The sequence below is a fragment of the Nesoenas mayeri genome, assembly GCF_963082525.1.
Source record: "Nesoenas mayeri genome assembly, chromosome: 5".
NCBI lineage: Eukaryota > Metazoa > Chordata > Aves > Columbiformes > Columbidae > Nesoenas > Nesoenas mayeri.
In genome coordinates this window covers 66,850,646-66,861,979 of record NC_137548.1, presented here as the reverse complement: position 1 = coordinate 66,861,979, position 11,334 = coordinate 66,850,646, and positions in this window count along the sequence as shown.

The following is an 11,334-nucleotide window of genomic DNA, read 5'->3' as shown; positions in this document are numbered from 1 at the left end:
CAGCACCCCCAAACTATGCTGCAGCTTTGGTGTTTCTTCTCTAACTACAGCTGGTCTGAGGCATTAGGAGAATTAAGTTGAAACGAGTAGCACCTGAATTTAGGTCGCCAGGCTTGAAGACTGGCCCAATGCAGCATTATTCCTGTGCACCTTTTCCAGGTGTTTTGCATTAAGGTAGGAATAAAAGCCCATGAAGATACAGCTGAGAGTCAGGGCCAGGTGCTTTGCATTGACTCTGAGTAGCTCTTCTGACAGCCTCAGTTTTATCCTGTAGCTCTCAGCCTTTCTCCTCCTGTTAGGTCCAGAAAAAATTCATTTTTAATTTCTTCAGGTTGATTTTCCCCCGCTTCCATCCCAGCTTTTCTCTCTCTTTTCTCTGTCTGCCCTCAACCTGTGCTTCTTTGTCTCTTGGCTGAGGTTATTCAAGCTTTCGTTTTTTCCTTCAGCTTCCAAACTTTGCAGATGCTGTAACCCCTGGGTTACTTCTTAGGTGCCCTACTCAAGAATAGCGCTGGCTCTTTCTCACTGGGGGCTGCTCAAAGCTGGTGGCCACAGCACTTTCTGAGTAGCTTGCTTATTGGAAATAGTGCTTCTCCTCGCACTGTGGTCCTGTGGCTTTGCCGTTTGGGATGTGGCTCAGGTAAGGTGTCCATAGGGTATCTGGGATGCTGGGAGGCGTGATGCTCCTTCTCCACATCAGCCACGAGCCATCCAAAGAAGACAAAGTGAATTATGCAAGAGACTCCAATGGCTCGATCAAATTTCTTTCTAAAGTTTCATTGGCAGACTTCGGTTTCACTGCTTCTGAGGTCAGACTGTTATGCTGGAAGGTATTTGGTGAGCATTTACTGTGTGGCAGAACTGTGAGTTTCTGGAGAAGCCTCTTAGAGCCCCGGTGTGACGTAGGTCTTCCCATCAAACTAGTTTTCTGTTAATTAAAAGAGTACGCACCCTAGATAATGTGAACTCTTTGATAAGGACAGTAGAGAGAAGCTATTTGTCTTCAGCCTGCTAGTACATTTTTTTTGACCTTTGCTTATTTCTTCTGTGTTAGTTATTCCTGTCTCCTGTATATCTGAAACGTCTTTGCTGAAACCTCCAGGAGGATCATTGCTCTGTTTTATAACTTCATAGTCTTGTCCTAATCAAAAATGTAAATACATGCATAACGATTTGCATGTCGTTAACTTCAGAAAAACCCTGTCATGCTAAAATCAATGTTTTTTGGAATCTAATTTTCCCGCTTGCCTGAGAAGTAGCACCTGGAATTCTCAAACCCAGAATTCTGAAGAGATAAACTACTTTCAGCACTGCTATTTACTTTCTGTGTTCTTCAGTTCAGCCAAGAAGGAAGAAGATCTTAAAAATATGGTGATTTTTTTTTCTAACCAGTTTCTTTCTTCCATCTTCATGCTTCAACAAAAAGCTTCATGACTTTTTTATTTAGAAAGGATCAAGCTTAGCATGGTGTATACTTACGCTCACCTTGCCAACACTGATCTCATCATGATAATTTATGAACACAGCATCTAACATGTTCCAGAAATTTCAGGGAAAGTAGCTATACCTGTGGAGGGGAACCTGCAGATTTAGAAGAATAAGAGGAAACCAGGAGAAAATAATGTTGTTGTAGGTAGAGCAGCAGCATAGCATACCCTGGATTTTGGTTTCCCCAGCACAGAGCTTTGTGTATGGACTGAAAGATCAGGCTGTGAGTCTCTGGATGGAGCAATCAGTTGACAAGGATACAGCACAGGCGCTTTGCCAGCAGTTGACACAAGTGCTTTTACTGTATGTTGGAGATGCTGAGAATAAAAATGCCCGGGTTCTCGCTGGGTCGTGGAGATGATCGTCACTGACATCTCAGAGATGCTGAGTATGTGTATTAGACATGGTCGTTCTACCTTTAAGAATAAGCAGATGAGATTTAATTCATGTTAAAAACCCTAGGATCTGAAATGAGCCCTTGATGTGTGTTTGCCCAGAATTCAGGTCTTGTTTTAATAGGCTGCCTGCAAGCCAGGGAGTCCCTAAGCCAGCACAGGGTTACTTTGGATCAGATGCCACAGTCTATAAGGGCTGTCCCTGTCTGGAAGCGCTCGCAGTCTTTGGAAATGGGATTATCAGCAGCACTGTTAACACTGTGTGCTGCTGGAGTGCACTGCAGGGTCAGAAATGCACATTCTGGTCCCTTTAGGAACAAACAGAAAGCACCACTGTTAGTGATGATTCAATGTAGTGATAATTGAATACAGCAGTTTTAACGTGGCTTTTCAGGAAGGAAGGGGAAACAGTGTGCAGCCTTTCTGTTGATACAAATAAAGACCCACTTCTGAATGGTGAGGTAAAACATAAGGCAAACTGGATCAGGTTTAAATTCGAATTATATTTGGAAAAAGCATTTTGATTTTCTTTGTGATGATGAATTTAGCGTAAGGTTCTGTCTGATGGCTGAGAGCTGGTAGCTGTATTTCATGCTCAACACTGTTTGTAATAAATTCCTGTATTAGAAGTAAACAGGATATGATCGCTTACTTAAAGAAACCCAAACAAACCCTGTTTTTTAAGCTAAGTTTTTGAAAACCAGCTAGGCTCCTTTGATGGAAAGAAGCATGGGAGAGCAATGTGCCTGTGTTTGCTCTTGAGCGTTAATTCTTTTTGTGTGTAGGGGTTGGTTGTAACATATCATAGAATGGTTTGGGTTGAAGGGACCTTCTCAGCTCATCCAGTGCCCCCCCTGCCATGAGCAGGGACATCTTCACCAGCTCAGGTTGCTCAGAGCCCCATCCAGCCCGGCCTGGGATGTCTCCAGGGATGGTTCATCCACCACCTCTCTGGCCAACCTGGGCCAGGCTCTCACCACCCTCAGTGTAAAACGTTTCTTCCTCATGTCTAGTCTGAAACTCCTCTCTTTTAGTTTAAAACCATCACTCCTTGTCCTATCACAGCACAGTGTGAGCGCCCTGCAAGGGTCTCCATTGCTGTGCATGGCTAAGCAGCAGGATGCTTAATGAGGTTTTGCTGAATGATGCAATAAGCAATGTGCTAACACCTTCTCGGAGACACCAGAGACCGTGCCTTTACCATTAAATAAAATAGGCCAGTGGCTGTTCTCTGTCCCCAAGGCCAGGTGGCACGGCACAGCTCCCTTCCCAGAATGGGGCAGCAGTGACCAGGCTGCTGTTGGGATGGAGCCTGGGTTCTCTGAGACCCAAATTGTGCCCATTCCCTCCCTCTGGGATCCTGGGGTGAGCAGGCAAAACACATGATAATGAGAGTGCAGGGAATTAAGCCACGTAAACAATCTCTAGCTTATTTTGTTTACTAGAAAAGCTGTAATGTTCAGGACCTGTGGTGTTGTTCTTCTGAAATGTTATTGCTCTTTCAGAAAGAAGAGGTTGTTATATGTAATTGACTGAAACCTTTTCATTCCTGTCTTTGGATATAGGCTTTGGTAACACCGTTATACTTAGCCATGTACACTGGCTCATCATTGCAATTTCAGACTCATAGTGTACGTGTGTTTTTTGTTTAATTAAACTTTACTGACAAAATATCAGCAAAGCGAGTACTTGACAAAATTGGGGAATTGTAATGAAGATGCAGTTGTTATGGAAATACAGTTCTGGGACTAACATCCTTTCAATTACAAACAGAGGATATTTACTCTGTCTGAGCAAATTTTGAAAGTGAACCTCAGGAAAACACTTAAACGGTATTTTTATGTTCAACACTGAACCTGTGAAGCTGTGAAAGCAGTAGTTTAAGCTTTAAATTTAAAGTTCAGTGACCAGAATATAACAGAGAATATGTTCAACAGCCCTTATTCTGATTATCAACATACTCCTCCTTTAATTTGTGTTAACACTGCAATATAAATATTTTAAATGATCCCACCGTGCCACTGTGATAACTTTTACCTGGGATTGCAAGAAGAGGTTGTGTATCTTGAATAGATGGTGACTTCTGTCAATCATAATTTCACATTATTAAGTCTTGGGTGGGGAGATCTGTTTCTGGGTTATTTACAACAGTCAATGGCCATTGATGGGTTGTACCAGCTGGAATGAAGCCAAACCAGAGTAATGAGTGGGGGAAAAAAGTGAGAAAAATTAACAAAGATGATAGATATTAAGCAAGTAGAGATGGAGAGGAATGACCAAGGGTGAAGTCTATCATGGTTAAGGTGATGCATTATGTTAATTGTAACCAGGGAGAAAGTGTTTGCTGACCTTAATGTGGGACATATTGGTAAAAACAATCAGTGGAAAAGGCAACAATAGAAGTGATAGAAAAAGTCCATAAAATGCCATGTGTTGAATCTTGCTGGTACAAGAATCTCTGTTGCTGGTGAAAACTAATTTCTCTGTTTCCCAGTCCTTAAGATGGGTAAAATTTTGGCTTTATGCCTTATATACCCTTTGACTTTCTGCATTTCTGATTGAACCGGTGTTCAGTTTCTTCATTAAAGTGTAAAAGTTACAGATAAGTCAATTCTGCAGCTGCAAGTCTATGATGTTGATTTAAGTGTAGAAGTCTTCGAGTTGGGAAGTGTTTTGAGTGTCTCCTCTCATAATTTGTTTAATGAGAAAGCTGGACCAGTCATTCTAATAGCTTAAGGTGTCACTGACAGTGTGTTACACACCTGCTCCAATCTAGTTTTTAACCAAAATGTAGGCTATAATTAGGTTTATAATTAAAGAATTTGAGCTAAGACTTTTCTGGGTATGGAAAGATGCTTTTGTAATGAGAAAAGTCTGTGCTCAGATCCCATCAGCCTTTTCTAAAAGGAGGATGGCGGCAGAAATAGTGATGTGCAGTTAGTAAATTACGTTGACGTTCCTCATATGTATATTTTGAAAGCAGCTTTTCCAGTGAAAGAGAGTGATTGTAAATAAAGTGTGTCACTGGAAACAATTGCATTTCAGTTAACAGTCACATTTTGGTTGAAATTGGTGTGTATTAACGTTTTCCCATTTCCCTACTATTTGCAAATGTTTTATTGACAGCTGTAACGCATGGAGATGTTTTTTCAATTAATCGAAAAGAGTGCACTGAGTTCTTCCACTCTATCATACCCCTTATGAATATGAAACCCAAATCATGTCCCACTGCCACACCGAGAGCAGGAATTGGGTACCAGCCGGTACCATTCTCCTTGTCTTCAGAGAGGGGCTTTCAAAAGCCCCGATCTGATGAAAAATGGAGTTTAATAAAACTTGTGCTGCTTACCAGCCTCCGGGTTATTCCCAGGACACGTCCTTACAGCTTTGATGTGAGTAGTAGGAGTAAATTTTAAGCTGGCAGGTAAGTGACCTGTGGAAATCTTCCACGAGCTCTTTTAAACCAGCTGCTTTCCAATTAGCTTCCCCTTACATCTTGCCATTGCTGTCGAAAGCTCAGTAAATTGGCCCCTTAATTTAGTCTAGCATGTATATATATCTATCACCATTATTTCTACAAACAGGTTTTTAAGTATGTTGTAAATGATTGTAGCTGTTTGAAACATTGTGTCTCTCTTAAATGATATCTATCCAATTAGATGATATTCTCATTGGATGTGACTTTGGTGTTGTATATTGTTATTAGTTTTGTTATTATGTGTTACTGAATGATCCTGCCATCAGTGCAGTGGACTGTACAATTTCTCTCTTCTCCAGGAAATATTGATAGGATTTTTCTGAAGCATATTATAGCCTGAAAAACATAAGCAAGAAGATGAAACTCTTTCCTACTACTGGTAGTCATGTGTTCTTTGTTACCCATTTTTTCTTCCTAGGAATAATGAAAATAAATGTTACTGCTGGCCAATTTTTTAACTTCATCCTTGATTTATGTATTTTTCAGTAAGAATGTCTCATATTAACACATAGAAGCTGGAATTTCTGTGGATGCAACAGAAATTAATGTGTATCCAAAACCTGGTCCAGTTTAGTCATTGCCTCTCTCTTGTCATGTACTGATACACTGTTCAGATTAGACCTGGAAAAGTTGAAAATTTTAAAATGAAATGGCAGTGGTTTTTGGTAGACAAGGCTTAGTCTGCCTGTCTGCTGCAGGCAATTGCAGTTTATAACCCTATAATTCATATTAGGATCAGCAAGATATGTCAGCTGTGTGTTCCCGAGAGGAAGGATCTAGATGAGGAGTCAAGCAGAGAGACACCTTTTTGGTAAAATTGGCAAAATTGTGGCCTGCCCTGAACGGCTTACAGGGCTTTACTGCTTTAAAATACATTATTTAAGGGTGGTTGGTTTCATTTCACCGAAGTTCAGTGGTTTAAGTGCCTTCAGTGGTGACTAGAGAAGGGTCCTTCTGGAGGTCCCTTCTTTCCAGGTGGCTCAACCATCTCTCCCAGGGTGAGTTTCTCTCTTCCACCCGAGCTCACAGTGGTGTTTGTTTGGCCAGGATGGCCACCGTGGCTCCTGAATCCCATAAAAATCTGCTTTTGTGCTCCGGTGACTCCATGGCTTAAGAGGGGAGGATCTGAGGAGCTTCCAGGTGGAAGGCTTGCTGCTCCGCTGCCAACATCTCTCTAAAATGAGCCTGAAACCTGCTTGGGAAGTCGACAGCCCACAGAAATTTAATGCTTTTCCCTTTTCTGGCTTTCAGCCCTGTGACATCCGCTGTGATCCATCCGCTCTCCATCGGACAGCCCAAGCCCGGCAGGACGGGAAGCGTCCCACAGGCTCCTCATCTTCACGGGCACCAGCCATCGCAGCAACCAGGACACAAGGTGAGGTCCTGCAGCAAGGAGAGAGGCTTCTCGTGGGTGGGAAGAGCCATCTCAAGGTCAGCACTAAATACAAATAACCCTCAGGGCCTTTCATTCCACTGAAGTTGTGTCACACCCACGGATGCTGGTTTTGTTCTCTCTTTTCTTTCCCTTGGCTCTGAGTCCAAGATCCCACCAATTTCATCCTCCGTGTAGTTACATCTGTGTGAGGGACAAGAGCTGGTGACAGGCAGCTGTCCCTCTCCTCCTGCAATCTGACCTTAATTTTGAGGTTTTTTTATGACTCCCACTGCTGCTGATAGTTGCTACAAACCATCTTTGGTTTGTCCTCTAATATCTGCCAGCTTACTTCTTGTTCAAGTGTTATCTTTGCAAATACCACGAGCATCACTTGCAAAACTTACCATTTTTCTACCTGTTGAAAAAGCATTACAGAAGAAAAACATGCCTTTTGTTTTTAAATGCTGCGTGAACCAGAAAAGTGTGCATCATCTTGCCATCAGTGTGGTGTTTACCTGATAGTGAACATTATCCCCAAACAAATATTTGAAGACGTTATCAAGGGAGAACTTCGCTTTTGGCAAGTTCTGGTTTTTCCTCTGGCCTTTGCGCTTTTACAGTCAGGTTTTTGTATCACTTCGAATGCCACTTACCTTGTCAGTCACCTGTAAACTGAACACGCAGAATAAAGCAATATTGAAATTTTTAGCCTTCAAAACCCGTGAAAACCATGTGAGGAATGAAAGGGTTTGTTTTACATACTTTGAGATGCTCAGCTGGTGTCAGCAGCTCTGCCGAAGGCAGATTTTGGGGCTTTTATGCCACCTCAGAGCTGACTTCAAAATCGCAATTGTTAATGAAAAGAGCAGGTATTATGAAGCAGCCTTTAAATGCCACATGGAAGAAAATATATCAAGCTTTCTAAAAGATCCATACTACAAAATTTATTGCAAGGTAGTATTTTGCTTTTTTTACACTTCTCCTGTTCCCCTTCCTATGATATGCCAATAACACTGTTTTCTTCGGTTTTCTCCCCAAAATAGTGATGCCTCTCGCTGTCAGTGCAGTAGGTTGTATCCCATGGGGTTGGATCATAGGGTATCATTTTCTTTGCTTTCCAGTGGATTATATTCTGAACCCCAAATGTCTACACACAACAGCATTTTGGTGTGTGATGGCTTTTCTGCCTTCCCATCTATTGAGGACGTGATCTTCATTCTTAAAACACTCCTGAGATAAAAAATGTCCATATATTTGGAAGGCAGAAGGGGGAAGCAGGAGCCTTTTTTAAAGTTCAGCTGAAAACTTACATATTGCCTTGAAATTTCCTATCATCTGGTAATCTACCTATTCAGCATGACTTTCTCTTCTGGCAACAAAGCTGGATTAAAACTTTGAGGATTACTATGAAACTTTCCTCATGCGAGACTTTAGATTCACAAAGAAGGTGTAAAAACTCCAAGACCAAATATTGAGTAGTAAAAATGTCATGTGTAGTAGTGTATTCATTATATTCATATTTATTGATACCCCAGATTCTGTAATTTTTAAGCTAAACAGAAAATGACATTGTGCTGAGGTCCTTAGATCTCAACTAGACTAAGACTAAAATGGTCCCATGAAGTATGGTCTTATTAATGACCTTTTTGTAACTGATGTTGTATATCTGTGTAATCATTAACCCAAGCCTTGCTCCATAATGTTGTTGCAAAATGTTTTGTTCTTATTTTTTGCCCTCTTTGCATTTGGCTACAGCCGAGTTGTTTAGGAAATTCCTGTGCAGTATTTCAGGAGGTTCTGTCAACTGTCACTTTGAAAACTACTTTTTAATCTCTATTTTATTTTTTTAAATTTTAAAATGTTAAGAGCTTGAATTAGATGTCAGCTTTAGCTTTGCAGTTTGGAAACTTGGGATTTTTTTTCTTTTTGGTGGGCAAACAGTTAATTCTATTGTCATATCTCAGTAAATAACTGTAAATTATAGTATTTTGGAAAGTTTCTGGAGCGAGAAACATCACACATAAAAACATATATATTGTCTCTGAAAGGTATCTATTCAGCTGGTGACCCAAAAAGTGAATAAAATTATCTGTTTTCTAGACCTTTATTTATATGCCAGTATATATTATAGAATCAGAGATGCAAACCAACAAGAACATAAAACTCAGTAGCACCCAGAGGTGTTGAACAGGTGGCATTTCATCATGTTATGTAGCACAGAGAACATTGGGTTTGCCTTGAAAGCTGTCTGGCATGAGTGTAATGTAAAAAACCTCCAAACAAAACAGCAATAGAACTGGAGAAAGTAATCACTGTACACAAGCCTGCTGTAATAAACTACAGGCGTGATTTTGTCAGCTCAAACCATGCTAATGCTCTTTCAAAATGAATTAATAAGTTTGTGTGAAATACCCGAACACTATCATGCAGTTAGAATAAAACAGGCACGTGACCATGGAAGTGAGTTTATTAGGTAACCACGAATATTGGCTGCAGGAAAATAACCGTTTTGTATGTTTTTCTTCTTGGCTCTGTTGTATACTTGATATTTGTGCCATGGGAAAGTCTGAGAGGCTGGTGCAGTGCATGACACACCGTGCTCTGTGTTTGTAAGGTTATTTGGTTAATGCTTATTTTAATTTCAGACTTCCTAGGGAACTTGTAAAGTCTCTGAACACTTGTAAGAACAAGATATACTTGCTGGGATCTACCTGGGTCTATTTTATCTTGCTTAAGGGCAGAGAAGTCACTAAACACCTTCTTGATGCCTGTTTGACTTTTAATTTGCCTGATACTTGATCTGCATGAAGTGGTCAGCTAAGAGCTTGCTGGAAAATAACATCAGCAGCTGGGAAAGTGTGATTGAGTTTATTTTTCCTGAAGAAACTTATTGTTACGCACTAGGTTTTTTTTCTGCTGATGAGAGTCAGTTGATTGATTGTCCAAAATTCCTTCATTGATTTACCTGTGCGTATGAGGAAGACCAAACTTGTTCATTAGTATAAAGAACTTTGCTAAAAGAACTTGTTGCCCCAGCATCCGTTCCAGAGTTGGGATGTCCCCAGTATGGACCGGCTACAAAACCAGGGAGAGCTGGTGGTCTGGAACAGGGAGGTGTTATTAGTAATTCCTCCTCTGGTTTCTGGATATAGATAATTTCATTAATGGGCTGGCTGATAATGGGGATACATCTTAATTCAGGCTTTTTTAAAAAGGATGGAGTGTGGCAAATTCCCAGTGGGAATTACAATGCTTTCACAAGAGTCGCTAAACTAGTCAAGAAATATTCTAGGTGCTGTTATGAGTTGTTTATTTGGGTAAATGCCACCAGGATGTCGGTGTTCTCTGGCCGGAGCTGCTTGGGGTAGATGGGGAGACTGTGGGTATTGTCACTTTTGGCAAGACATAAAACTCACTGGAAGGCTTGAAATTACCTTCCCATGTGCTTCTCTTCCATTGCAAAGGTTGTCATGGTTTCTTAGGTCATGATGGAACATGTTGCCCTGAGGACTGTTCAGGGTGGTCACCTAAATAATGTAATTAAGGTGGTCTCTCCTTTGTAAAATACTTATCTTTCTGTAAAGAGAAAAGAGTCCAGTGGCCTAAGAACAGTTGTTTTCAGTTTCTTGAAAAGGTTGAAAAGAACCGTGTTTCAAAAGTACCTTATTGCACAGTGGACGTTGTACAGTATGGGCTTTGTAGCATGTGGCTACCAAGACAAAGCTTCTGATACGGGTAAGAGTCTTCCTGGAGCAATGCAAAGAGATTTCCAGTAAGGCTATCTGGGTAGGACTGGGTTAAACCCAGACCACTGTGTCTAAATACCATTGAACCGGGGGATGTATGGACTTCAGCCTTCCGGTTTTCTGCTTGGTGTCCTAATGAAACCTGGTGAGCGCTGGCAACAAAGCATCGCTAGCATGGTGGTTGTTGGAAAATACTTCAGAATTGTGCTTTATTTGGGGAGAAGGGAATCTGATATTTTTACCTTCTCTCTTTATGAAACAATGTCTTGATGGATAGCAGGTTTTCAAAGCACCGAGGAGCTCCAAGGTAAACCTTAGTGCATTATGAGGAAACTGAGTAACCTCTTCATTGAAAATATTACATTTCAGGTCAGACTGTTCCTGATAATGTTGTGTTTTAAGCTATTAAAAATATTGTTTGCAAATTGAATGATAGGTAATGAGCATAAATATCCAATTTGCTAATTATGATGCTAATAGGTCATTAACAACAGATTCCGTTAGCACTTAGTGATGATACGTAATTCGGGTTGCTTACTATTGTGTTTGCATTTATTGTTAAGAATGAGGCATGCAAGATATTCATGTAATTTGTCCTCTGAAGATTTATCTGAAAAATACTGCTGTAAATGTAGTCTTTATTGTTTCCCCTCAATACCATTTATTCACTTTTCTGTTTCTTACTAATAACCAAGTAATTATAATTTTGATGCCTGTAGTTCCCATTCAAGTGTCTTGTGAAATTTATGTTCAATGCCATATTATTTTCTTTATTTGTGTATGATTGATTATGTTATAATATATCATTATATTTTCTTATTGGTATTATGAATGACTTGTTGGACTTGCAAT